This window comes from Ornithodoros turicata, chromosome 1, assembly GCF_037126465.1.
Source record: "Ornithodoros turicata isolate Travis chromosome 1, ASM3712646v1, whole genome shotgun sequence".
In the NCBI taxonomy this organism is placed as follows: Eukaryota; Metazoa; Arthropoda; class Arachnida; order Ixodida; family Argasidae; genus Ornithodoros; species Ornithodoros turicata.
Window position 1 is genome coordinate 90,891,946 of NC_088201.1, and position 25,035 is coordinate 90,916,980.

At 44.2% G+C, this 25,035-nt stretch overlaps 1 long non-coding RNA gene across 3 annotated transcripts in view; it reads left to right on the top strand.

The window, feature by feature from the left end:
• Positions 1-431: 431 nt before the first annotated feature.
• Positions 432-25,035, top strand: part of LOC135378460 (uncharacterized) — a 66,658-nt gene continuing 42,054 nt past the window's right edge. For 2 of the 3 annotated variants that reach the window (XR_010418392.1, XR_010418394.1), the window contains exons 1-4: positions 432-719; positions 3,940-4,160; positions 8,232-8,370; positions 21,877-21,979. This is a non-coding gene — a long non-coding RNA (uncharacterized LOC135378460). Of the gene's footprint in view, positions 720-1,885; positions 2,623-3,939; positions 4,161-8,231; positions 8,371-21,876; positions 21,980-25,035 lie in introns of those variants that run through there. The other variant, XR_010418393.1, reaches the window with a different exon arrangement.

Here is a 25,035-nt window from a genome sequence, read left to right on the forward strand (position 1 = left end):
AGTCCTATAGCTGGCTAACCTTTCCAGTGACTTTTATCTTTCTTCGATATAGAAAGAAGCTGGAACATACAAAGAGACAGCAAACCGTCGGAAATCAGATGCAAATGTGGTAGGATTGGTTAAGGCCACGTCGTTAAGGAGCTTGACCTGTTCATCAAGAGATACGTGGTGCAAATCCCGCTGCTGCTTGTAGTTTTCAATGACTGCGTTGCTTCAATAGCAGACGACGTGAACCACCGTGATGATCATGACGCCTTTGCTCTTGCGTATACAGAAATTAACATGAGTTCAATCATGCTGAGAATTGAATTCTTCAAAATATGAGCCATACGCGGCAATCTTATTGTTCTTTGACATGGCGTTATATTTTATCCATTTTTACAGTTTGCGCCCTGCAGCGACATCGACACTAATATTTTCTTGTTTTGTTTCGAATTTCCTGAATGGCGGTAAGTAAACGAAGTACGGCACAAACTTTGAGCGTGTAGTAATGGCAAAGTTGCTTGAAGTAATAGTTAGAAGCAGCCTTTTCTTCGAGGAGCAATAAATGCGCTCTGTCAATGGAGGCGTAGGCGCCATTGGGATCTTTACTATTTGCATACCAGCCTGTGTTCCGGAGGATTTTCCAATGTACATACCAGTACAGAACCACAAGGAGCAAAACACAGAACCAACGCTCACGTTCATTGAGAAAAATGAGACTTCTCCTTCAGAAAACAGTAAGTTTTGTCTAGCCGTGTGACGTTAGCCTACAGAATTCACGTTGGAGTCGATGAACGAGATGTTGTAACGTGCACCACAAAAGGAGGGTTCAAGCGTTAACTCATTTTCAAAACCACAATGAAGAATCAATATATGAAACCTTGTAAGAGGAATTATAAGGACTAGTTTTCTTTGTAACATGGACGAACGAAGCAAAATACATTCAGATCAAGGGGTGTGCATCATGCTTCTTTTAAAGGATGTGCATGGTTGTAACACGTTTGGTAACTTATGTACCTTAACATGTTTATACCGGCCCCATTCTTTCCTCATTTGTCCAACCAGGTGTTCCACAGTAGCTCCACTTCTTGCAGTTATGTATTTATTTTGAACTCAGCATAGAAAGCAGCTCTAATACCTGACCGGAATAACTTCGAGTCCCTGAAAGCATTTGGACAACTATCATCATATGCCAAGGAAGGTGGTCTTGTCTCGGCAACGTCTCCTTCATGGAGCCCATTTGAAGACTCATGTAGAAGACTCATGAGCCAGGCTATCTTTGCCAGTAGCCACCAATCAGAGTATACGCTTCGTCCAAAGCGTGTGCTGCGCCACGGAAAATCCTGGCGGCAGCCATAGGAGCTGTTGTGTGAGTCCGCTCGGTTCTTGAGGGCTATTCATACGCTTTCAATATTCACTTTGCTTCGGTGACATCGCGCTTGAATTGATACCTGTCAAAAGTAATGCCGTAGCGCACAAACTGTTGCGTCGTTGGGTGCACAAATACGTATGAGAATGCCGGGTATAGGAAAAAAAAAAGGTCCCTGGCGATGCGGGCAGAAAAATTGTCTCACATGTCGCGTGAGCCCAAAGATAAAGGGGCATGAATGCGGATAACTGATGAAACAAATCACAGCCGACCGAATGTTACTATTCACCAGTGGTGGCCAGCAGTTAAACTACTAGTTAAACTACCTGATTGTAGTTAAAAAGTAGTTAGCAACTACTTGCAGAAATGTAGTGGCAACTACTAGTTAAACTACTATTTTGAGTTGTTAACTACAGTAGTTAGGTTACTGCAGGCGCTAACTACTTCTGATTTTGTCGCAAGCTTTACTTGCCTAGTGAAGTCTCATTTGCTATGAAATAATTCTGCAACTTAGTTTATCGAGTAGGCACAGAAAGAATCTCGCCGCAAGCTTTGTATTTGACGATCGTAGCAATGGCTTGAGCCAAAGTTTATCATTGCTTGTGATTCATATTTAGGTGTCCAAGAACACTACTAGGGAGTGATGTTGATGGGCAACGTTAAGTAGATATAGATGTAGTTAAAATACATTGCAGTAGTTCAAGATGTAGTTTTATCTACTCCTCTGAAAAGTAGTTGACATACTAGTTAAACTACTCCATCGCGAAGTTGTTAGTAGTTCTAGTTAAACTACTGTAGAAGTAGTTAGTGGCCATCACTGCTATTCACACTCCCCGTTCGTTGCATACGCCCTTTTCATCTGCGCCAAAAATTGCGCGCCATTCAATGAGTACCATAAAAGCGACGTCATTCACTGCACTAGTTCTCTAGCGATATCGTTCGCTGGATGCTAGTATTTTTCTACTGTTGGTCAGAGACTAGTTTTGTGTTTATAAGTTTGAGCTTGATTGTAAAAGAAATTAGAAAAAGGAGACACGAGTTTTACAGCTGTCCCCTACATCTTTTCCGTGTTGATGTTTATGGACAATAAAAGCTGTCGCATTCTCATTCGTTGTTTCATTGGCTTTTCAACTCCGCTCCTGCTCAAGATACGGTTCATCGACATAGAAAGTATGCAAGAACAACCGCAAAACCTGTCTGATCAACAACAGGAAAACACTAGGTTGGATTGGGAACTACATCCAACGACCCCCCTGTGCAGCAAGTGTGAGGTGGGAGTCTGGCTAGTGAGCTCAGTGCAAAGCGTTTGTGTGTTTTTATTTTATTTTATTGGTACGAATACAGAAGGTAATGTGCCTCTTTGCTTACTCCTCTGTAATTTGTCCTGTTATAAAAGAACGTGGGTATCATTTTACCGACATATCTGCAAGAAATCGCGTTACCTGAACTCCACAAAAAAGAGAGAGGAACAGAGAGAACAGTTGGAGAAGTGGACAGGAGAAGATGGGTGTCGGACCATAGCAAACGCCCCCCCGAGAACCCGTCCTCTTGTTAATTTTCAATGAATTGCTGAATTTTATCAGTCAACAACACAGAAGGCACGCTAATACAACTTTCGCCTGCCTGTTTTATCAGTAAAGCTTCCTTATAAAGAAGAACCCTAACTTAGTTTTGAACAACACTTTTGTTTTTCTGAACTGCAGCTCGCACCCAGAACAGGTCCTTAAGTGTTCGGCCAGCTTACCATAACCCTTTCCTTTCGAAGCTCTATGTTCCATCGGACGTACATTAACACAAAATTTAGTTTGACCAGTATACTGCCACCCGCAACACAAGGGAATTAATAAACAACACCAACACGGCAGGCCACAAAAGGATCTACGTGTTTTACATTAGTCCTTTCGTGTCCCCTGCACTGGGGTTTTATCGCTTTTAAAATGTACCACCAAACAGCGCCGTTTTTATTGCTTTATAGACAATTGCATTTGGATAGACACGGAATGAAAGCCTTGGCGTGGTTAATGTGTGTGGCGTGCTTCTGCTGGGGAGGTAACTATGTGCAGTATGTATCTGGCTGTACATTAGTCAATTTGTAAATTATCTCCCAAAAAAGTTTTTGACGATGGATTCTGGTCCTCGTCAACATCTTGAGCCGTGGCTATGAGCGGCGTACAGACGTGGACAGATGCAGAGAGGACAGCAAGAAGGAATGGCGGACGGGGTGTTCGTGTGTGTCCTGGGCCGACTTTCTCGAGCCTATGTCTACTGCATTGGACACAACTGAAAAGTAGTGATTGTATTGTAGTGCACGGCAAATCCTGCGCGTGCTTCCTGCTTCTGTAGAAAAAAAAAAGGATGAGTCTGACCTGACAAATTTTGGAGTACAGTTGGGAAAGTTCAATTTCTCCCAAACGAAATTGGATCAAACTGCTCAGAAGTAACAAAAACATCTCCCCCAATATAAATAAAGTTGACCCCACAATGTTCATACAAGTAGATTTTTTAATACGATTTGTATCGTGTCAGGTGAAACACCCCGTAGATATTTTTTATTCTGTCACCCACTTGTCTCTGTTGTGTCATTTCAGGGACAGAATGTGACCACACCTTACCTTTCATTCCTGCCTGTTTGAGTCATCGTGCCCCAGCCTTATGGATACAGAGCTGCATCAAATGCAGCTGTCCCCAAAGTTGAGCGGTCACGTCTCAAGAGTAAAATCGCGACCTCCTGATGCTGCATGCCTACATCGACAGGGCCAGATAAAGCAACTGTACTGCAACATGTCACCATCAAGAGGCAGTAGCTATGGTAAAATTTTTGTGTATTACATAATCAGGTGGTGCATATTTTATTAAATGTTCCCTAAGGAACGTGTCATAGCGAAGTTTCCATAAACTGTGTCCTACTCAGACAGTCAAGATTTAGGAAATTATCTTTTGGATCATGTCATAGTAATACTTCAGTGAAGTGTGTACTCAGGGTGACAGATGCTTAATAGAAAAAGAAAAGGTGATCTTTTGCTTTAGCATATCCATTTTTGTGTCCAAGCCTTCCAATTTCATGACGTTGCAGTGTAGATCTGACGGTAAACCGAAAGCACATGGTCACATATGCAGGACGTTACGGGAACATGAACAAGTAAAGTGACAAAACACACAATGAACAAGTAAAGGGCCTCAGTGTGAGTGAGGGAGTGACCGAAATGGTAGGTACACACAGCCAGTAGAGACTTGCCTAGTGTGCTGTATCGTTCCCTCGCTGCCTTCTCGCTTTGAAAGCTAATCCTGTCAACAGCTTGCCCTGAAGCGAAATTCTCTGCCGCGCTTCACGAACATCGGAAGAGCAGCAGAATTTGGAGGTCTTGCTGAGATGCTTCATGTTAACTGATAAATCCACAGATGAAGGGGAAACTTAGTTTACTATGAAAATACAATTGCCATAGGAATAAAGTGCAAGCAACCAAACTGAAATACAACTTTGCAATAACTGACAATTTGTACTAAGTGAGTTTGCTGTAACGATGTTTGACTGTATTCGACATCATTTAGCAGCTGAGGATTCCAAGCAAGGTTTTGGGGACTGACGTTCTTGTATGCAATATGTACGATAAAATGGCGTAGATACAGGCTAGCTGGTGGACTAACTTTACAGGGTGTCCCAGAAACGTGTCCCTATCATTAATTTGAGTAAATTCAACCTGTTCTTCACATTGGTGTGGTAAAAAAGTGGCCATTACTTGGCAAATTTCAGACTTCAATTTGCAAAAATTTACATAATTAAACCTAATTTACGCAACATTCACGTCAGGAAGTGGCAAGAACCTAGTAAGAAGGAATGCTGTTCTAGGTGGTGTAGTTTTTTTTTTATAATTCAATCACACATTTTCTGGGACACTCTGTATGATGAAGGTGCCTGAGCAGTGCGCAGAAGACAGAGAAAAGGAAGCGTGGAGCGCATCGTGTTGTGTTTTCTCTGTCTTCTGCCCGTTGCTTAGGCACCTTCATTATGGATGCAATATGTACTGATGTTGCAATAGAATGTACCATAATTTCATGCATATTAGCCACACCTTATGCGCGATTTTTTTTTTCTCACGGGTGCTCTGCAACTTATCTGATGACTATTTTGCCCTGGTATTTTCCCCATACCTTGGTTTTAACAAAAGGGTCGACAGTGTCTCTGGAACAGCACCACCTGCCAATGCACGAACAATGCATAATAGGGGCGTGTCCAACTTCGAGTAGACTGACCTTCCAGGTGGGTCATTCTATGCCAAACGTCCCAGACATTGCGCTCGACCATCCCCGATTTCTTTCAAATAAATTGAGTTGATTGTTCCAATGCAGCCAATGTACTCCCGGCTTATTTTTGCCGCAAAAATGTTTTTCGCGCCATGGCCGCCTCTTGAAGATTGTGATTTGACATGTAACCTACCTGGCGAAAAAAAAATTCTAGCAAAATAGCTTATGCGCAAATTCCAACCAAATCTCTTCTGAGTGAAGGTAAAGCATAATACTTTCGTGCCAAGACCAGTTGCAGGTTTATGGACACTTTTTATCGAGAGTTGATGCCCCGAGAAAACTGAAAACTTTCGGGAACTTTTGGAATTTTTTACGGAACTCTGCAATGTTTTCAGAGCTATTTAAACTGTTTAGCTCTGCTGTGTAGGAGCCAGAGAACGTGTTAAAAATATTTTGAGGCGCACAGACTTGAAAGAGTACGCAGAAAGAAATCATGAATTTCGGAAATATTGCTTTTTACCACATATTGAGCCGTCAATTGCACACTGAGGTGGTCCTGATAAAAATATGAGACAAATTGCATTTGATAGTGTGCCCCTTGAACATTTATTTTACAAAGTTTCATCGAAACACTTTTTGTTTTAGCAGAAAAAAATTTTTGAACTTGACCACTCCCGCACTCATCCGGCATTGCCCCTCAAGGCTGCTTCACCCGAAGACGCATCGCCGCCGCTGCTGCCAAACGCACACGGGAGCTGCCCAAACCGAAATGTGTTCTTCAGCGCAAAAAAGAAAGAAAGAAACAAAACAAAACATTGAAGAAATTAATCTTCCAAGCTTCAGGTTCTCACGAGAACGGCCTACTGCGGCGACCCAGTTCAGTAGGAGCACTGGGCCTAGGGATGTACTTCGGTGACAACGGGCACTGGCGGGCTATTGAATAACCTAATTTGTTCGAGCGATGACGCACACAGTGCTTACTAACACTGACGCTACAGTGCCAGGCAATGATGGGTGTGGGGGGATATGTTTAATGATGATAAAAAAAAGGAAGGGAAATGTTAGTCATGATGGAGGCTTGCTATTCCCAAAAGCAAAGAGAAACGAACAAATAGGAAGAAGAAGAAACAGAGACACACAAAGTTATGGAGAAACACAGAAAAGAAAAACAGCTCCTTCACTAGTCGACAACAACAATAACTTCGGCTATCACCAAAGAACACAATAAGAGAAGGGAAGACTTAAAACTGTCCAAGTGAAGTAATTGAATATAAGGAGCCAGCTCTAGAATACGGTGTCACCTCCGATCAAAGTGAGCCAGATGTAATAGACGCCGACCCGTCGTCGTCGAAGTACATCCCTGGCTCCAGTGCTCCTTGTGTACAGCGCCACCTCAGAAGGCTGGTATCATGAGAACCTGAAGCTTCGAAAGTTAATTTGTAGATAAAACCTGTTTTTGCAGGCAACGCAAATCGGTTTGGACAGTTCCCGTATGCGTTTGGCAGCAGCAGCGGCGATGCGTCTTCGGGTGAAGCAGCCTTGAGGGGCAATGCCGGATGAGTGCGGGGGTGGTCAAGTTCAAAACTTTGTTTTCGCTGCTAAAACAAAAAGTGTTTCATTGAAACTTTGTAAAATAAATGTTCAAGGGGCACACTATGAAATAGCAATTTGTCCCATATTTTTATCAGGACCACCTCAGTGTGCAATTGATGGCTGAATATGTGGTAAAAAGCAATATTTCCGAAATTCATGATTTCTTTCTGCGTACTCTTCCAAGTCTGCGTGCCTCAAAATATTTTAGCACGTTCTATGCCTCCTACACAGCAGAGCTAAACAGTTTAAATAGCTCTGAAAACATTGCAGAGTTCCGTAAAAAATTCCAAAAGTTCCCGAAAGTTTTCAGTTTTCTCGGGGCATAAACTCTCGATAAAGTGTCCATAAACCTTCAACTGGTCTTGGCACGAAAGTATTATGCTTTGCCTTCACTCAGAAGAGATTTGGTTGGAATTCGCGCATAAGCTATTTTGCTAGAATTTTTTTTTCGCCAGGTAGGTTACATGTCAAATCTCAATCTTCAAGAGGCGGCCATGGCGCGAAAAAAAGTTTTGCGGCAAAAATAAGCCGGGAGTACATTGGCTGCATGGGAACAATCAACCACAATTTATTTGAAAGAAATTGGGGATGGTCGAGCGCAATGTCTGGGACGTTTGGCATGGAATGACCCAGGTGCCTGCCCTTGAGCAGCTTTAATGAAAGTGGTGACAGTGATTCATGTCTTCTGGAAGGCCACTGATCCGTCGATTCATGAAAAACACACAAAAAGGGTACAATCCGATTGTGGTAGAACACTAGAACTGACCTCCTTTGTTGTACACTATGCGGACCCTGGAGTACGGACCACAGGTTTTATGGCTTTCTCTATGGTCTCTTTTGTCGCGCATATCAGTCGCGTCCTATTTTCTGCAGCTTATCTGCCCGAAAACTTTCAAATCGTTCCTAGAAACGAGCCCTGCGGCTTACACGCGTGAAATTATGGTAACTGGATTCAGAAAAGTGACTAACCGAAATGGGAGATGACTGTCGCTTTACTCAAAGCTTTACAATACGACAAGTTTTACTTTTCGCTTGTGTGTTTCAGGGGAGACAGCTGGGATGTGCCACATTCAAGAGGAACCTCTAGGCAACTCTTCAAATGAACATGCAATTATAGAAGCGAAGATGGAGCCAAACAACACTTTTTGTTTGTATGGGGCACAGACATGACTCAGCATCAGAAGGTAAATGCATACAAAATGGTCTATTGATTCAGTCACGAAAAGTCTGTGTGTGTTTCCAATATCTTGAGAATCATTATTATAAATCATTATTCATTTTCCTGGTCCTCATTCGGGTTCTTCACTTTCATAGAAATTACTAGAAATGAAACATCTTGTCTCTAGTGAAGGGTTCTTTTACATGCTTGCACAGTTCGCGATGCAACAATTCTAGTGTGTCAAGGAAAAAAAATAGACGCTCGCACAATAAAGCTGGCTACCTGGTGGCTATCACACAAGGAACTCTCTGAGGAGGCTGCATCGCAGCGCCAAAAGTTTGTCGTACAGTCCCTATGCTAGGTCGCCCATCGATTTATGCTTAGCAACATATCTACAACATGTAGAGCCTGCTGCTCATTACCATTGTCCACAAAGAATCGAAGAGACATTTGTACTCCTGCTTGAGCCATAGCAGTTGTGACCATTGGCATGGCATTGCTCAAGTAATTGACACCAGATCCTGACAACTTGCCTTGACAACTGTACAGCCTATGTCCTCCTAAGCTGCCGAGCAAGTCACAACTCAGTTGCATGTGGCTCAATCGTCTGTGGACATGGTTGGAACAGTCATGTCGTCATAATGGATTTTCCAGGACCTTCATATCCACAAATAACCCACTTTCCTCTTATAGTTATTGTGGAAGGCTGTGAAGGAGAGAAGAAATATTTCCCTTTTTGCAGTAGAGCATTCTACTTTCAAAAGTTCCCCTGTAGAATGTGTGGAGAGGCTTGCCGCTGATAGTGTACATAATGACGAGACAAAAATACATGGGCAACATATGGTTTGTACCTTGCTGAACCATCCATTGTCCGAAAAGCGAGTTTCCATGTCAATGAGAAGAAAATGCACAAACCCAAACCAAATTATTTCTGTGTCAAAGTGGTTCGGTTAGAAACGAATGCACTACTCTATGCATATCACTATGCAGCTAGGTCAATATACTACCAGCTTCCGTGGCATTGTGGTTAGGATGACCACTTTCCACGCCTAGACTGGGAGTGACATGAGTTCGAATCCCAGCACTGGCTGTGCTATCTGGGGTTTTTCCTGGGTTTGTCGTGTCTCCCAGGTGTCTGGCTGAGTAACTGCCAGCTTTGAGCAGGGGAAGGAATCCTTTATTTCCGTGATACGACGCTTAAGTATGGCATGCCCAAGTAAACAAGTTCAAGGCTAACCGCGTGCGATGGCAACAGATAGCACACGTTGATAGTGATTAAACACACGATAAGCCATAACAGGACATCCCCTTCAAATAGAATTAAGGAAGCCAGAGTTAAAGAAGGCAAGAAATATACTTCATACAAATGCTTCATCAAACACTTCATTAAACTACATCATCTACAATGCTTCATCAAATTCTTATACTTCCCGAACGGTTTGCGAGAACAAAATAAATTTGCACACTCAAACCTGCACTTTCAAAGCATTGCAAACGCTTATTGCAATTCCCAATAATAACTCAATTTCATTATTTCAAAAGCACTAAGAGTTCTTTGTGCAAACTAAAAAAAGTCAAGCATGAAAAAGTCAAGCATGTTTCGGTGCTCACGCACCACGCTCACTTATTACTCAACCCCGTACCATGACGGTCAGTATACGTGTCTGCCGTACCGTGTCACTGCGATTGGACTACTCAGTTCCTGGAGTTGATCACTGTCACTATTAATGTCCTCATGCACTTCGTAGGGTGGCTCGCACGTTCCTCGTATAGGGCTTCGTATGTCGTTCCCTTCTTGTTGGTTAGGAGGAGGTTGATGTCGAGGCGGTTCCAGTTCAGGACAGTAGATGTCAACCAGGCTTCTTCTGTTCCTCCTGATGTCTCCCCAGGAGGTGCGAACGATGTACGACCTGTGTGCGTCGGCCTTTCTGAGGACGGTTCCCTGTTTCTTGGAGTCTTTAACCCAAACACATTCGCCGGGTTTTAGCGAACGCATTTCTCTTACTGCGTGTCGCTTGTCGAAATCCGCCGCTTGTTTCCGACGGCAACTTTTATCTTTGTAGCGAAGCATCTTGAAGTTGACTTTCTGAGGTCGAAGCAGTCGCGGATGTATTGGGAGTCTTGATCGTAGCCTTCGTCCCTTCAGTATCTCGGCAGGACTTTTCCCAATGGGCCCCGGCGTGTCTCTGTATGCAAGCAGTGATAAGTAGGGGTCATCCGCCTTCTGCAGCACCCTTTTAATGGTTTGGACCATTCTTTCTACTTCTCCGTTAGCTTGCGGATAGCGAGGACTTGAAGTTTGATGCGTGAAGCCATAAAGACGGGAAAAGCCCCGGCCACCACACGCTCTCTCTCGCTTTGAGCGCTCTTGAGCGGACTATTCCAAGGTGACCGTCGTGAAGAAAGCGTAAAGTCTGGAGCTGAAGTTCTTTTGGTATCACGAGACGAGTTCCTCTAAGGAGCACACCCTTGCAACATGTAATCAAGGCGCGATCTTGCCAATACGGCATTCGTTCGAACGGAAGAGAATGGTTCTGTGGCCAACCGGTTTCACAACATCGCTTCAAAAGCCGACATGTGCCGTCTGACTCTTGGGCTGTCTTGACCATTCCTAGCTGGACACTAGACGAGATGCTACCCAGTGCAGCGTGAGCGAAGGCTTCTACTTCCGTTGTACCGATGCCATATTTTTCGTCCTTGGGGTTACTGGCTGGCACTCTGGATAATGTGTCTGGGGTAACCATCTTTTTGCCGGGCACGTACACCACGTCGTAGGTGAAGCGCATGAGTCTCATCCTAAAGCGCTGAATGGAGGCGGTAGAATGTCCAGAGCAGACTTCCCCAAAAGCGTTACCAAGGGTTGGTGATCTGTCTCAAATGTCACTTTAAAGGAGCATGGAAATGATCGGAATAAAATATGACGGGAGAAGTAGAAATTATGATTCTGAGCCCTGTGATACATATTCGCACAAAAAGTTTGAGCGTAGCGCGCAATCCTGGAGCGCGAGGGAGCTTTGAATCTCGCGGCAGAAATGCCCCCTCACTCGGCTGTCAGCCGCTGACGTCATGTGACCGCGCCGTCTTTTTCTTTATTTTTTGCGATTTCTCCGGCGCGCGCTGGCAAGCCGACCGGGAAGGAAGCGTTGTTGCTCATCGGACGCCGTGCGAAGGACAGGTGATGAATTGAACACTCTTTAGGCGACACGTCTGCTCTTCTCGACGAAACGTTTTATGGAGTTGGAGGCTAAGTTCCTCGAGCTTCGATTTCGCCACACGAATGTACCGGAGGCTGGTAAGTGATGCTGCTAAGTGTGAACGAACATTCGGATTGAAATATAGTGCTTCTTCTTATTTACAAATGCATAGTCATGAAGACGCGGCGCAGTGACCAGTGTTTTCACTTGAAGATGTTGCCGACCATCATGACTTCTCCGTGTTGTGGTCAACACTATGGGCTCTGAACCGCATGGACACTGGCATCTCTGAGGCGAAAGAGCGGACCAATGAACGCATAGCTGTGTAACATTGCGCTTACCATATCTTAGTGATACCAGGAGCGTAACGTTTCCACAAACACTACAACATGAATACCAAAATAAAGTTAGTAAAGTTCATCTGCTAGCGATCTGTGGGAAACCCCAAAATACATGGTCAAATAATCATTTTCTCTTTTGAATGGTCATACGCAGAATACAACACTGGCACATGGAATAAATCTCCAACTGACAGGAACGTATTTAGTCGTACCACATATATATATATGCTGCACACACAGGCACAATACTGTTCACTAATGAACGACACCTCAGCACAATCGGAACAGAAATCACAACCGCGTACGATCCACCTCAACCCGGGCCGTCACTGCAACACAGAGGCCTGGCTACACCTTTTACACTGCCCGCAGTCTTGTTTTATGCAAAACTTACGAGACAAATCATGTAAGAACGCAAGTGAATGTCAAACGCAAATAAATAGCATCAGCGTCTCAGTCGGTAAGTTGCCATGATTCCTGAGCTAGCAGACGATTCTGGCGGGGAGCGGACGCTTCCGGCAGCCAATGAAGTGCTCGGACGCCTGACGTCACCACACGCCAGACTCGGCTTGGGGGAGACTATCGCCGCGGAGCGCATTCTTCCAAACTAATTTTCTCAGGAAATTCGCGCTTTTCGAAGGAAATATTTTCCGTAACAGTTTATGAAGGTAGTATGTTCATATCAAGCGGTGAAAAAATATATGTTCCAAATGATTTCCATGCTCCTTTAAGTCCACACAGGTGCTCCTGAAATCTTTCTTCATGGCCCATGTAAGGGCGAGCGCCTCTTTTTCTACCTGTGCATAACGTTGCTCTGTCGGGGTTAGTGACCTCGAGGCAAATGCTACGGGCCATGTTTCGCCATCGGGTTGAATTTGCATGAGAACAGCGCCAATTCCGTATGAAGAGCAGTCCGCTGACAATATCGTTGGGTAGGCGGGATTATACCTAGCGGTGCATTCTGCCGATGCGATGGCGTCTTTAATGTCCTTAAAGGCAGCTTGTTGTGATGGGCCCCAGGTCCATCCTGTGTTCTTTCGCAGCAACTCTCGCAGCGGTGCAGTTTTGTGGGCTAGATAAGGTAGAAACCTTGCCATGCAAGTTGCCATCCCTAAAAACCGTCTGACGCCCGAAACATCCATTGGTGGTGGAAGGTTTTTGATTCCAAAGACTTTGCACTGGTTTGGACTTATTCCATTTTCATTGAGTAGATAGCCCAGGAACTTTACTTCTTTTGTTTTGAACACACACTTTGCGGCATTTAGTGTCACGCCCGACGCTTGCAGTCTCCTCAGAACTTTCTGGAGGTTAGAATCATGTTCCGCTTCGATCTCCCCATAAACAAGAATGTCATCCATCATGTTCGCTACCCCTGGAACGCCGTTAAGTATCTCGGATATCTTCTTTTGAAAGTACTCTGGCACTGAGGTTATACCAAAAGGCATTCTCGTAAAGCAGTATCTGCCAAAAGGCGTGATGAAGGTTGTTAATTCCTGGCTTGCTGGCGACAACTTGATCTGGTAAAAGCCAGAATTTGCGTCAAGTTTAGAAAATACACGAGCGTTTTGAAGCTGCCCCAGCGTTTCTTCTACCATGGGTAATGCATAACGTTCTCGCAGGACTGCTTAGTTCAACCTTGTAAGGTCCACGCATATCCTCACGTCTCCCGAAGGTTTAACAACCGGTACGATGCCTGCACACCAAGAGGTTGGGCCTTCTACCACTCTGATAACCCCGTTCTTTTCCATATTTTGGAGCCCTTTCTTCACTTTTTTCCGAAGAGGAATTGGAATTCTTCTCGCAGTATAAATTGCGAACGGCGTTGAGCCTTCTTGAAGTCTGATGTGGTATTCGCCTTCCAGCGTACCTAATCCGTGAAAGAGGTGTGGGAATTGGTCTTCCACCTTCTTTGAGGAAGGGGCCATCGGCTCCACGAATTTTATGATGCCTAGCGATTCCAGAGCGGGCAATCCTAGCAGTGCTGTCTGGAGCGATTCTACAACATATATGACTTCGCGGGACACTTTGCGTTTCCATATTATGTCCGCAGTGAATTTGCCTAGTACTTGCAGAGTTTGTCTCGACGGTCCTTTCAATATCTCTTTGGTAGGTTCTAGCACACTGGGGTTACCAGAAAACGACGCGGGAACAGCAGTTACTTCTGCCTCGAATCAACTTTCATGCTCACTGCCACACCATTAATAACGACACTGGTATACTTTGCTGACATTCTGTTGGTCAATGTTCCCAAAAAGTATGTTTCGCCCTCGTGGCGTACGGTAGAAAGACGAAACTTACAGGTACTCTGAGATTTCTTCCTACAGACTATGGCAAAATGTCCAACTTTCTTGCAAAAATGGCACTTTACCGTCCTTGCTGGGTAGGTAGTACGAGGGTGTTGCCGTCTTTCGCACCAAGCACACGGAGTTCCATCGTGCTCGGAATCACTTTGGCTTCCCTGGCCACTTTTCTGATTCGGCGTCCTAGACTGGTCTAGATGGGATCTTCTTTCCACGCCCCACACTGTCGATGTTAGGGTCGCCTTGCGGCAAACTTCCGTCTCCACCTTGGAGTTCCTTCTGTTGCCTCTGTATGCCTTCCCTGAGGCGAACCTTGGCGAGTGCAGACGATGCTGTTAGCGCAGGATCCATTTGTAGGCTTTCAGACAGGGTGCAGTCCTTGAGTCCCAAAACAAACCTGTCGCGAATCATTCGGGTTTTCATTTCGCAAAACTTGCATCTTTCCGACAGCGTATGCAGCGCAGTCATGAATTGGTCGACGGTTTCTCTGGGCTCTTGGCAGCGACGGTGGAAGCGGGCAGTTTCGTAGACAATGTTGTCTATTTGTGAAAAATGCTCGTCAAACTTTTTTTTGACTGTATCGTAGGTTTTCGCTTCTTCTTCGGAAAGGTTGAAGGTGCTGAAGACCTTTCTTGCTTGCCTCCCCATCGTATACAAGAGCGTCCTGACTTGGGCTTCACTGTTGCGGTCGGAGAGGCCTGATGCAAACCTGTAATCATCAAACTCCTGTATCCAGGCTTCCCACTCGGTCGTGGACTCGAAGTTGAAGGGTTCTGGCTGCCGTACTGTGAAGGGCGTCGAGAAGACAACTGGCTTGCTGGCTTCGGCGTTGGTATTCATTTGGGAACCAAAGGAACATAACGTAGGCGCGAGCTACACCGCTCCTGACACCATGTCGTGTCTCCCAGGTGTCTGGCTGAGTAACTGCCAGCTTTGAGCAGGGGAAGGAATCCTTTATTTCCGTGATACGCCGCTTAAGTATGGCATGCCCAAGTAAACAAGTTCAAGGCTAACCACGTGCGACGGCAACAGATAGCACACGTTGATAGTGATTAAACACATGATAAGCCATCACATGATAGGGTTTTCTGGCAGACCTTCCAGAAGAATGTCAGCACGGCAACCTTGAAGTTTGCCCAGGACACCTACTAAACCCGCCGCCCCAATCCTTCCTGCTGTCCTCGCTCCATATGTCCACGTCTGTGCACCACTCATAGCCACAGTTACTTCGCGGCTCTAACACGGATCTAAAAAATAAAGAAAAGAGATTGATAGACTGTCGATAAGAATTATTCGTTAATACCGGCCGTTTGAACATTTGTGTTTTCCTCGTGAATGTAGGTTTAAATTATTAGGGGTGTGCGAATATTCAAATTCTCAAATTCGAATCGAATATCAAACGCTCGAACTATTCGATTCGCGAATCGAATATCCAGTATTCGATTTTTCGAATATTCGACTATTCCGCGAATATGAACGACACAACCCGAAAGTGGGTTTCACCTGATGCTTCCGTGCATGAGGTAAAGCCTGCTTTACAAAATTGCCCTTGCTGCAGGATCAACACAGGCGGGACGGTGTTTAGTTTAAGATAACATTAACCAAAGTTAGTTTTGTAGACATCGTCTGTGGAAGGGGCGGCGCCTCTCCCACATGCACTTTAGTGGTGCCGACGAGGGACTTTGATTTGATGTCTGTGAGGTTACCTTTAAAAGGTTAGGACTCTCGAATAATGACTACAGCCCACGAACAAGAAGGGTGTCTTAAAAATGTCCTTTGCATCTAAAATTTCAGTAGTGCAACTTCCTAGGGCGAGTGCAAAGAAACTAAAAGGTGTTCATGGCAAAGCTGAGGCAGGATGCCAATTCGTTTGTTTCACAAATGGCCTGTGGTTGTCTGAAACAACTACAGCCTCATCTGTATAATATGCTACTGCCTGGCATAAAACTTTGAAATGAAGGTAACCACTCCAGTAATTGTAGGCTCACCCGAAAAGCAGGAAGCACTCTCATACAACACTATAGAGTAGGGGCTTTAAACAGAAGAATTACATGTCTTTCTTGTGACAGTTAATGCTAGAAAAATTACACTAAAGCCATGGGCTACGAAATGGAAACTTTTAGTGCGAAAGTCACATATGTATTGTAAATTTTGCACGAATATTCGATATTCGATTCGGTATTCGGAATTTTTTCCCCCATTCGATTCGATATTCGGTTCGACTTAAAATATTCGGATTTGCACACCCCTATAAATTATAATAAACTGGGCAATGACACATGTTGAAGTAAGACAGTCGTAAAAAGAGCCAGACAGCAGCAGAATTTTAGCTGCTCCTGTCTCGATTACCAGTCGACAGCCTCATGCAGTTCGACCATGCTGGCATGTGCATTGTGACTTGCCAAGCAGCCTCATTTGAGTAACAGGACACGCATTCACTCTCAAAACACACTCTCCTACATTTTTTTTTTCCATTGACACACACACATGAGACAATTATGAGGCAGTGGCACCTGGTGAGAAAGTAATTGTTCTCAGGCTGGAACAGAACAACACAACACGAGCCCCAAGGTTCCTGGGAATATGAACAGTTGAAGTAAGGCAGTTGTCAAAAAAGCCAGATAGCTGTGGGATTTGAACCATGCAGCTCTTGATTAGTGGTCGAGTGCCTTGACCAGTTCCACCAAGCTGGCACGTGCTTTGTGACGGCTTGCATAGCAGCCTCATTTGCCTAATGACACATGCATTCGCTCTTAAAGGCCATAGGACCGCTGACATTCTTCCCCCAGCCATGGTGAGCAGAGTTGATCTAGCACTCGCTTTCTGCATGCCTCGACATACCTGTCATCAAGATGCCGCATTAGTTCATCGAATGCGCCTCGATGTGGCTTTAACAGTGCAGTGGCGTTACCGCTTGAGGCACGTTGACTCTCCCTAATGCAGTCACTGCGGTGCCGTAGAAGATCTAGAGCACATTCTTCTTGCTCATTGCCCACAATTTCAACCTTCCCGAACCGTCCTCTCCACATCTCTTAATGACTCTCGCCCCCTGTCTCTCGCAAAATTGCTTTGTCCCTGCCCACATCCAGCACACCAATGCTCTGCCCTCCAAGCTCTCTCCACCGTTCTGGATACCATAGACTTCGGGGTAGAGTATCGCCCCTGGTGATGAAACTCCCCATCCATCATCTCGAAATAAAGTTGCTGTTGTTGCTCTTAAAGGGACTATCGTATTTACCCGCATAATTTGCGCACCCCTACTTTTTCACAAAAATAGTTGTGAAAATAAAAATTCGCGAAATTTCCGCACTCCTACTTTCGTGCGTGCCATCATTGCGTTATCCCGCGACTGGTATTTATTTAAGGCTTGTATTTCTAACAACCTCGATGGTACAGAAGACGACATCCTAAACAGGATAACAACGACCAGAACACGTGGAGGGAACATATCAGGAAAATTTCCGGCAACATTACGCAGCGGCATTCCGCAAGGCGGCTTCACCTAACGCATGCTTGCTTTAAGAGAAGCCCGCTTTAGAAAAAGCATGGAGAGCACGTGCTGGGCCTTTTGAATCATGTCACAAATTTCGGCAGCATTGGCCAAAAGCGAAGAGAGAAAATCGTTACGACCGACCTCTTTCACTGACAGTAATGGAAAATGAACAGTCACTGTCTGTTTTCTTGCCTAAATTTTTGTTTTGGTGTAATTCTTTCTATTTCGGATGATACGAATGTTTTCCGCTACCCCGTGAGATTCATATCATCGAGATTTTACTGTATTTTGGTGTAATTCTTTCTATACGAATTTCGGATGATACAAATGTTTTCCGCTACCCTGTGAGATTCATATCATCGAGATTCTACTGTATTATTCACCCGAAGTCCCATCTTTTAATGGAAAGTTAACATCTTTTAACAGATTTTGCACACGTTTTTCGAGTCGTCTCGTTAATCCCTCGTGTAATTTTAATAACATAAATGAGCTTTAAAGATTTGCCCTCCCTCTTCAGCTAAGCAAGAAGGACGTAAGCCAGGCACACAAATGGGAGTGCAGTGCAAGCGATTGTCTCCGAGGTTGTCTGCTTCGCGTTCGCACTGCAATATATTAAGTGAAAAGACCTCAATAAATATGCCGACTTTCATGTACCAGTATCAGTGCTGATGTGACCGTGTTCTGTGGAACACAGTGTTATGTTCTCTAGCTCTACAAACACGTGTGATGCTAACCAGAGACAGCATTCCACAAGCCAATTTCAGACTTCTTTGCAACCTATACGCCTCTCCAACTACCTGCGTCGTCTTGAAGATGGTGGAGAAAAGAATGTTTGCCGATGAATAAATCAACCTGCTTCGGGTCGTCTTCCACGAGACACGCTTAAAAAATTGTACAAATAATAACATAGATCCAACGTGGTTTCTCGCTGTTGTTCCCTCTGCAAACTATCAATAGTTTGCTTACTACGAATTTAAAATGTTAGCATGTTTCTTTTCAAAATGAAACCACCTGAATTTGCTTTTCGCTCCTGCAAGCTATCAATAGTTTGTTCGATCCAAATTTAAAAGTTGAGAAGGTTTCTTTTGAAAACGAAACTTTCAGGATTCGTGTCTTGCTCCTGCAAACTCTAAATACTTTGAAAGATGAAAGTCACTGAAAAGGTTAGCCAGCTGTAGGGATCGAACCCACATCTTGTGGATTACCAGTCCAAGGCTCTACCAATTGAGCTAAGCTAACACGCCTCTCCAGCGACTTTCGGGGTGCGTCATCTGAAGGGACGACAAACCAGCCACTCACTCTCACTCTCACTGGACCGGTAATCCAGAAGATGTGGGTTCGGTCCCTACAGCTGGCTAACCTTTTCAGTGACTTTCATCTTTCATCGTTGATTTCTTAGGCAATTTAAGGCTTGTTTGTGTCTGTCCCTTCTATGTGTTCCAGCCTCTGAACATCAGTTTCTCTCTTGTTCAACAGGTGCCGCTTGCGTCGATTTCCGTCGTATGAATGTGCGTATGAGTGAGCAAAAATGTAAGAGTGAAAGGAGGGTGAGTGAGAGTGAGTGGCTGGTTTGTCGTCCCTTCAGATGACGCACCCCGAAAGTCGCTGGAGAGGCGTGTTAGCTTAGCTCAATTGGTAGAGCCCTGGACCGGTAATCCAGAAGATGTGGGTTCGATCCCTACAGCTGGCTAACCTTTTCAGTGACTTTCATCTTTCATCGTTGATTTCTTAGGCAATTTGAGGCTTGTTTGTGTCTGTCCCTTCTATGTGTTCCAGCCTCTGAACATCAGTTTCTCTCTTGTCTAAATACTTTGTTCACTACGAATTCAAAAATTTCTAATATTTCTTTTAAAAGCGAAACCGCCTGAATTTGCATTTCGCTTATGCAAACTATCGACAGTTTAGTCACGCACAATTTAAAAGATGAATATATTTTCATCGGAAACAAAACCTTCTGAATTCTCATTTTTCGCATGCAGTTCGACTATCGCGTTTCGCTCTTGATTGGTTGTTACCTCTCGGAGGGAAAAAAGGAAAAAGAAAAGGAAGAAAGAAATATGATACTGGGAAATAAATTATCAAGTTCATGAAATATGAAATATCAGAGTAATATACATGTACAATGCTATAATGTGGGCCCTTCTGAAGAAGAATTAGTGGTCGTTAATTGTCACGGACCTGTATTACCATGACAGTAACATAAAGTGAAATGAACTGTGTGTTTTATTATTAGTTTTGTGTGATCCCATTTGTGTTCTTGCAAAAGTAGATCCTGCGAGCTGGGAGGGGGGGTGTTCCTCCAGTGTGTCTGCAAGTGTGCAGGGGTTCCCTGGGCCCACAAAGTTTGAGAACCCTTGGTTAGATTGATGATACAACTTGGAGCAGTCAGTTCTACAATTTTGCAGCAAGCGGGTTTGGGCTGTGTCCAACTTACTATCGATAGTTCAAGCTATCGATAGCTTTGATCATAACTATCGATAGTTAAATGAGTAGTCGTCTCAACCATCGATAGTACTATTGATAGTGTTTGGATGACTATCGCCCACCACTATCACCAGGCAGTGAACAGACGCGGCGCTTGCGCAGGGTAGTTCTCGCGATGGCGATGAGACCATCTCGGGAAACAGCTTTGGCACTTGTTCCTTTCAGGAATTTCTCCCCCAAAATTTTGTACGTAAATCGAAGGATTCACGTGCGTTTTTTAATTAATGTTACAAAGGCAAACTGATTACGCGTGCAGAGCGGTCATTTTGATAAAGACAACGTGCATTATTCGAAGAAGTATCGAAATATATTCGAATATCGCTATTCGATTTCGAATCGAATCGAATATGCAGTTATTCGATTCGTTATTCAAAAATTTTGAATATTCGCACAGGCCTAATATCGAGTACTCGAAAGGTGACGAGTCAGCATTTGTAACTTCGAGTTGTGGTCGGGTATGAGATCGACTCGACTTGAACTCGAAATTTCATGTAGTCTCACAGACCTAACGAAGAGTAAGATAGCATTGTACTTTCGGAATTGATCACAATGGATGCAATAGTCCCTTTAATACACTCTCTCCTACATTTTTCTTCTGGTTCACGCACACATGCATACAACATAGGTACTATAAGGCACTGTGGGGTTCGAAGCCTCCCGACAACTGCGCTGTCTAAGGTTTTTCCTGGCTTTTCTGGCAGTTCCATGGAAGTGTGCCAAAGACACCCACCAGCCCCCTGTCTCCCACTGCTTCCTACTGCCCTCTCCTTCTGTAAATGTCTGTTCACTTGTCCCCTTGTCCCCCTTATTGATACAATCTGCAGAGGCAACACAGCGTTGTTAAAATATATTTCCGGTTTACTGAGAAGAGGCAACACCACCTAGATAGAGAAAGGCTGCACATTGCCTCCTCTCCCTCCTTCGCTACGTAGACATATATTGCCAGAATTCGTCTGCTGTGCGATTCACCGTTCTGCAAATTCAAGAACCCGCCAACGATTGCAGCTCTCTTGGAACCTACAAACCTAAGTATTTAGAGAAAATGTGCAAGACGCTTTTCAGAATATCACTTCTGAGAAACATTGAGTCCGTTTTGCATTTTATTTCCAAGTTTTCTCATTTACCATGATAGGCAAGCCTGAGCGATGGGCAGGACACGTAAACAGACACAAACACGAAGCCTTCGTGTTTGTGTCTGTTTACGTGTCCTGCCCATCGCTCAGGCTTGCCTATCATGGAATTTATCCACCAGCTAGCCTGCATTTACGCCATTTTCTCATTTAGTATGCAGGGACGTTCAGTCACAACTCGCAGACGACAGTGGTTCTTCTCCATGACCATGAACGCTGAAAGCACGTTCGTGATTGGCTACAGCCGTTGAAAACACGATCCTGATTGGCTGCCTCTTAATTGATACATCATGTGGACGAGCTGCATGCTTGTCGACCAGGTCGCGCTGTATCTATCTAGGTAGTGTTGGAAGAGGTCACTGTCAGTGCCAGTGTCAAGGGGGGGAACAGAAGGACAATACACCTTTCTCTGTTTTCATCAATTAACAAAGCAAACACAAAAACCAGAGTACAAACAGTCTGGAAAAATTCCCAGGCTGATAGGAACATAAATGAAGTGGTGACAGTGAATAAAATAATGTGTTATGAACCCAGGTGACTCCAAGTTGTTGCCATGTGTATTTATATAATTTATTTGTCATTCCTGCAGCTACATTGGCTGAACACGTTCAGAGGCTTGCCAAATGAAAAATTCCAGTGCAAGACAGCATATCCGAGGGCAAAGGAGCCGAGCAACTGAATTGAACTAAAAGGTAGGTAATTTCAGGACATTCAGTTCACACACAATTATTTATTGAAACATTATTATTCAGGGCAGACAATATTTATATATGTACCTATACCTTGTCTCTTCGTACGCTGAAGGTATAGCAGAAAATTAAAAATCGAACGCTACAATGGAGCAATAAGAAAACAGTGGTTACATCTTCCCACATTGACAGGCATCAGACATGCTGGATGTTGGCCAAAACAGAGTAGTGTATTGTATTTTGTTTTTTCTGTACCATTAAAGGGGCACTAAAATGCAAAAACTACTTTCTCTCAAATGAAAGTCTGTGTTTCAATTAGTATAATACAAGCAGCATTAGTTCACACAGTGCTACCGTTTAGAAGAAAAATGCAGTGAAGACAGAGCCGTCTTTGGCGGCAACGAATGGGATCCACAGGAAGCGACGATTGGCGGCATCCAATGAGACAGCAGGAGAAGCGCACGCTTACCTAATGTGGCCTTGTAGATTTGGAATGGGTCCGATCGCAGTGTTCCACATACGCGCAACATGATGTGCACTGCTTCATTTTTCAAAACTTACTCACTGAATTGTAGCCTACAACAGTTCTCGCAAATGTTCCACTGACAATATTTATTTTCACGTCCTTCGGAGAGCAACGCCAGGCGGCCTCGTAACACGCACCATGTTTTTCACCGGGACTGCTCCATGGCGTGGCATGCGCAGCATGGACTAAAAACACTGATGTACGACCTGAAACGACATTCACTGCTTCGCACCACTGAAGCAAGAAAGAGTCCCGTATATTTTTTATTGTAGCGACGTAACGGAATCGAAGTTTTGAATTGTGATAAGTACGAAATTAACATAGTGTGGAATGTGATTTGAAGTCCACTTGTTTTTGCATTTTAGAGCGCCTTTAATGAGAGGGCATGGCAGCACCTCAACGAAAATGATGTCAAATTTTCTTCTGTTTGCCGTGCAGGTTGCTACTGTTCGTCTTACGAATAGTTACAAAAAGTGATGAATTATGTGTGGTTGTGCTACCGTGCCCGGTAGTATGCAGAATTGATTGATTCATGGAGCATGTTGCGTAAAGTGATTACATCAGAGGACATAGAGACAAACCCGGGGTTCGCTATTGAAGAAATGGTGCAAATGTTCATAGCTAAGCAAGATGAGATGAACAAAACCATGAAATGTACTCTGCAGGAGATTCGAGAGGTGCGCGATATACTTCAGCAAACTGCGACCGAAATTGGAGAAAGACTTTCAGTTGTAGAGAATACGTTATCCATAATACGAGGGGTGTTCAAGTCAAACCGGGACTTTTCATTTTTCGCAAAAGTAAAATGAACTCACAGGCGAGAAATTAGTTTTATTTTTCGACTTAATGTTCAGCTGCACTAATGCACTGGTCCCAGCGTTTTACGAGGGCTTTGATGCCAGCAGCGTAGAAATCCTTACCAGCGTGTAGCAGCCATGATTAAGGCCCCTGGTTTTCTGCTGCGGCAAATTCAAAATTCTGCGGCATCGACTGGTAAATTCCGCGATTTTCCGGGGCAAGCAGTCCACGTCAAGGGCTGCTTGAAATGGGAAACACTTTATTTTCTTGGATAATGTGGGAACAAAAATATTTTATAAAATTACAGATTGAAAGCACTGTTGTGGTTCAGCATTACATAGTACATGATATATTGTGTTCTCCTCTGACAAAAACAAAGGTCTGTCGCCTGCAATAAATATATACCTGCTGAAAGATCTTTCAAAATTTACAGGGTTTATAGGAACTTTATAGGAATATTATAGGAAGGAGCTTACAATACATGCCCTGTGGAAGTTACAGGACACCCTTTTTGTTTCTCGGCTATAGGCATTTTTTAAGGGTCTTTAAAGACAATCTCCCAGACATCAAATCAAAGTCCTCCACTGCCACCGCTAAACTGCACACGTGAGGGACGCCACCCCTTCCTCAGGCAAAGTACGCGCAAAAACACTTGGGCTAAGGTTATCTTAAGCTGAACTACAATCTGTCTGTTCTGGTCCTGCAGCATGGGTAGTTTCGTAAAGCAGGCTTCACCTCATGCAGAGCAGCTTCAGGTGAAGCCCAGTTTCGGGAGATGTTGCTCGTATTCGGCAAATAGTAGGAGGGTCATTCCACGCCAAGTGGTCCAGGAGGGTCGCTCGACCATCACAGATTTTTACAGAAAAAAATTAAGGTGGTTTGTAGTTACGTTATCATTCACAATACGTAATGTTGCTTTGAAATTCCAAACCGTTCCGCCGCTAGGGGGGTCCAAAGTCTTCGCCGAGGGCAAAAACCATGTTTTGTTCCGTTGCGCGTCACGGCCGTTCTACTGCGCTTTGAAAGTTCAAATTTGGCACAGATGCTGTATATACATCCATTGTTATTGTGAATGAGCCTCGTTTGGAAATAATTTTCATGGTAAAAAAATACCGTCAATTCGGGGAAATGTGCTAAGTACACACATTTCAGGCGAAATTTTTTCGTAGGCGATAACAAGCTGGAGATGCGCGGCCTGCAGATAATTATACCTAGACATGTTGGGAATCCAAAAACAAAAAATTTGAAAAGTACTTTTTGTTGAAGCAGAGAAATTATTTTTTTCGCGACCGTATGTGCGCGAGGCGCGCAGTGCGTGGCTAAGTCTCGATGCGGCAACGCTCGCCGGCCCAGTTCCACTGGAAAACTACAGAAACTTTGCGGAGATTTATCGGAGGTACAGTACAGAAGACACCTGCTCTCAGATTGAAGTGTCGAGAAATAACAAAATGAGACTGTTCCGCTTTGGCCTATGGGCCTATATCCAAGTGCATGTCATGTGTGTAAATTTTGTGGAAACAGCTTGTTCAAGTCGACTTATTCACGCCTGGCCGGGGATTTGTATGTACTCGTGGGAAACATGCTGGAGAACTTCTTACTCCCAGACGCGGTGGTGTCGGTGGGTATATCTCACCTCCATCAGTTAAGGTGTGATATGACTGTATGTTTATGACGGGTGCTTAAAGGCTCTCAAGGACTCTGTGTGCAAAATTTTAAAAGATTTAGCGATACGCAA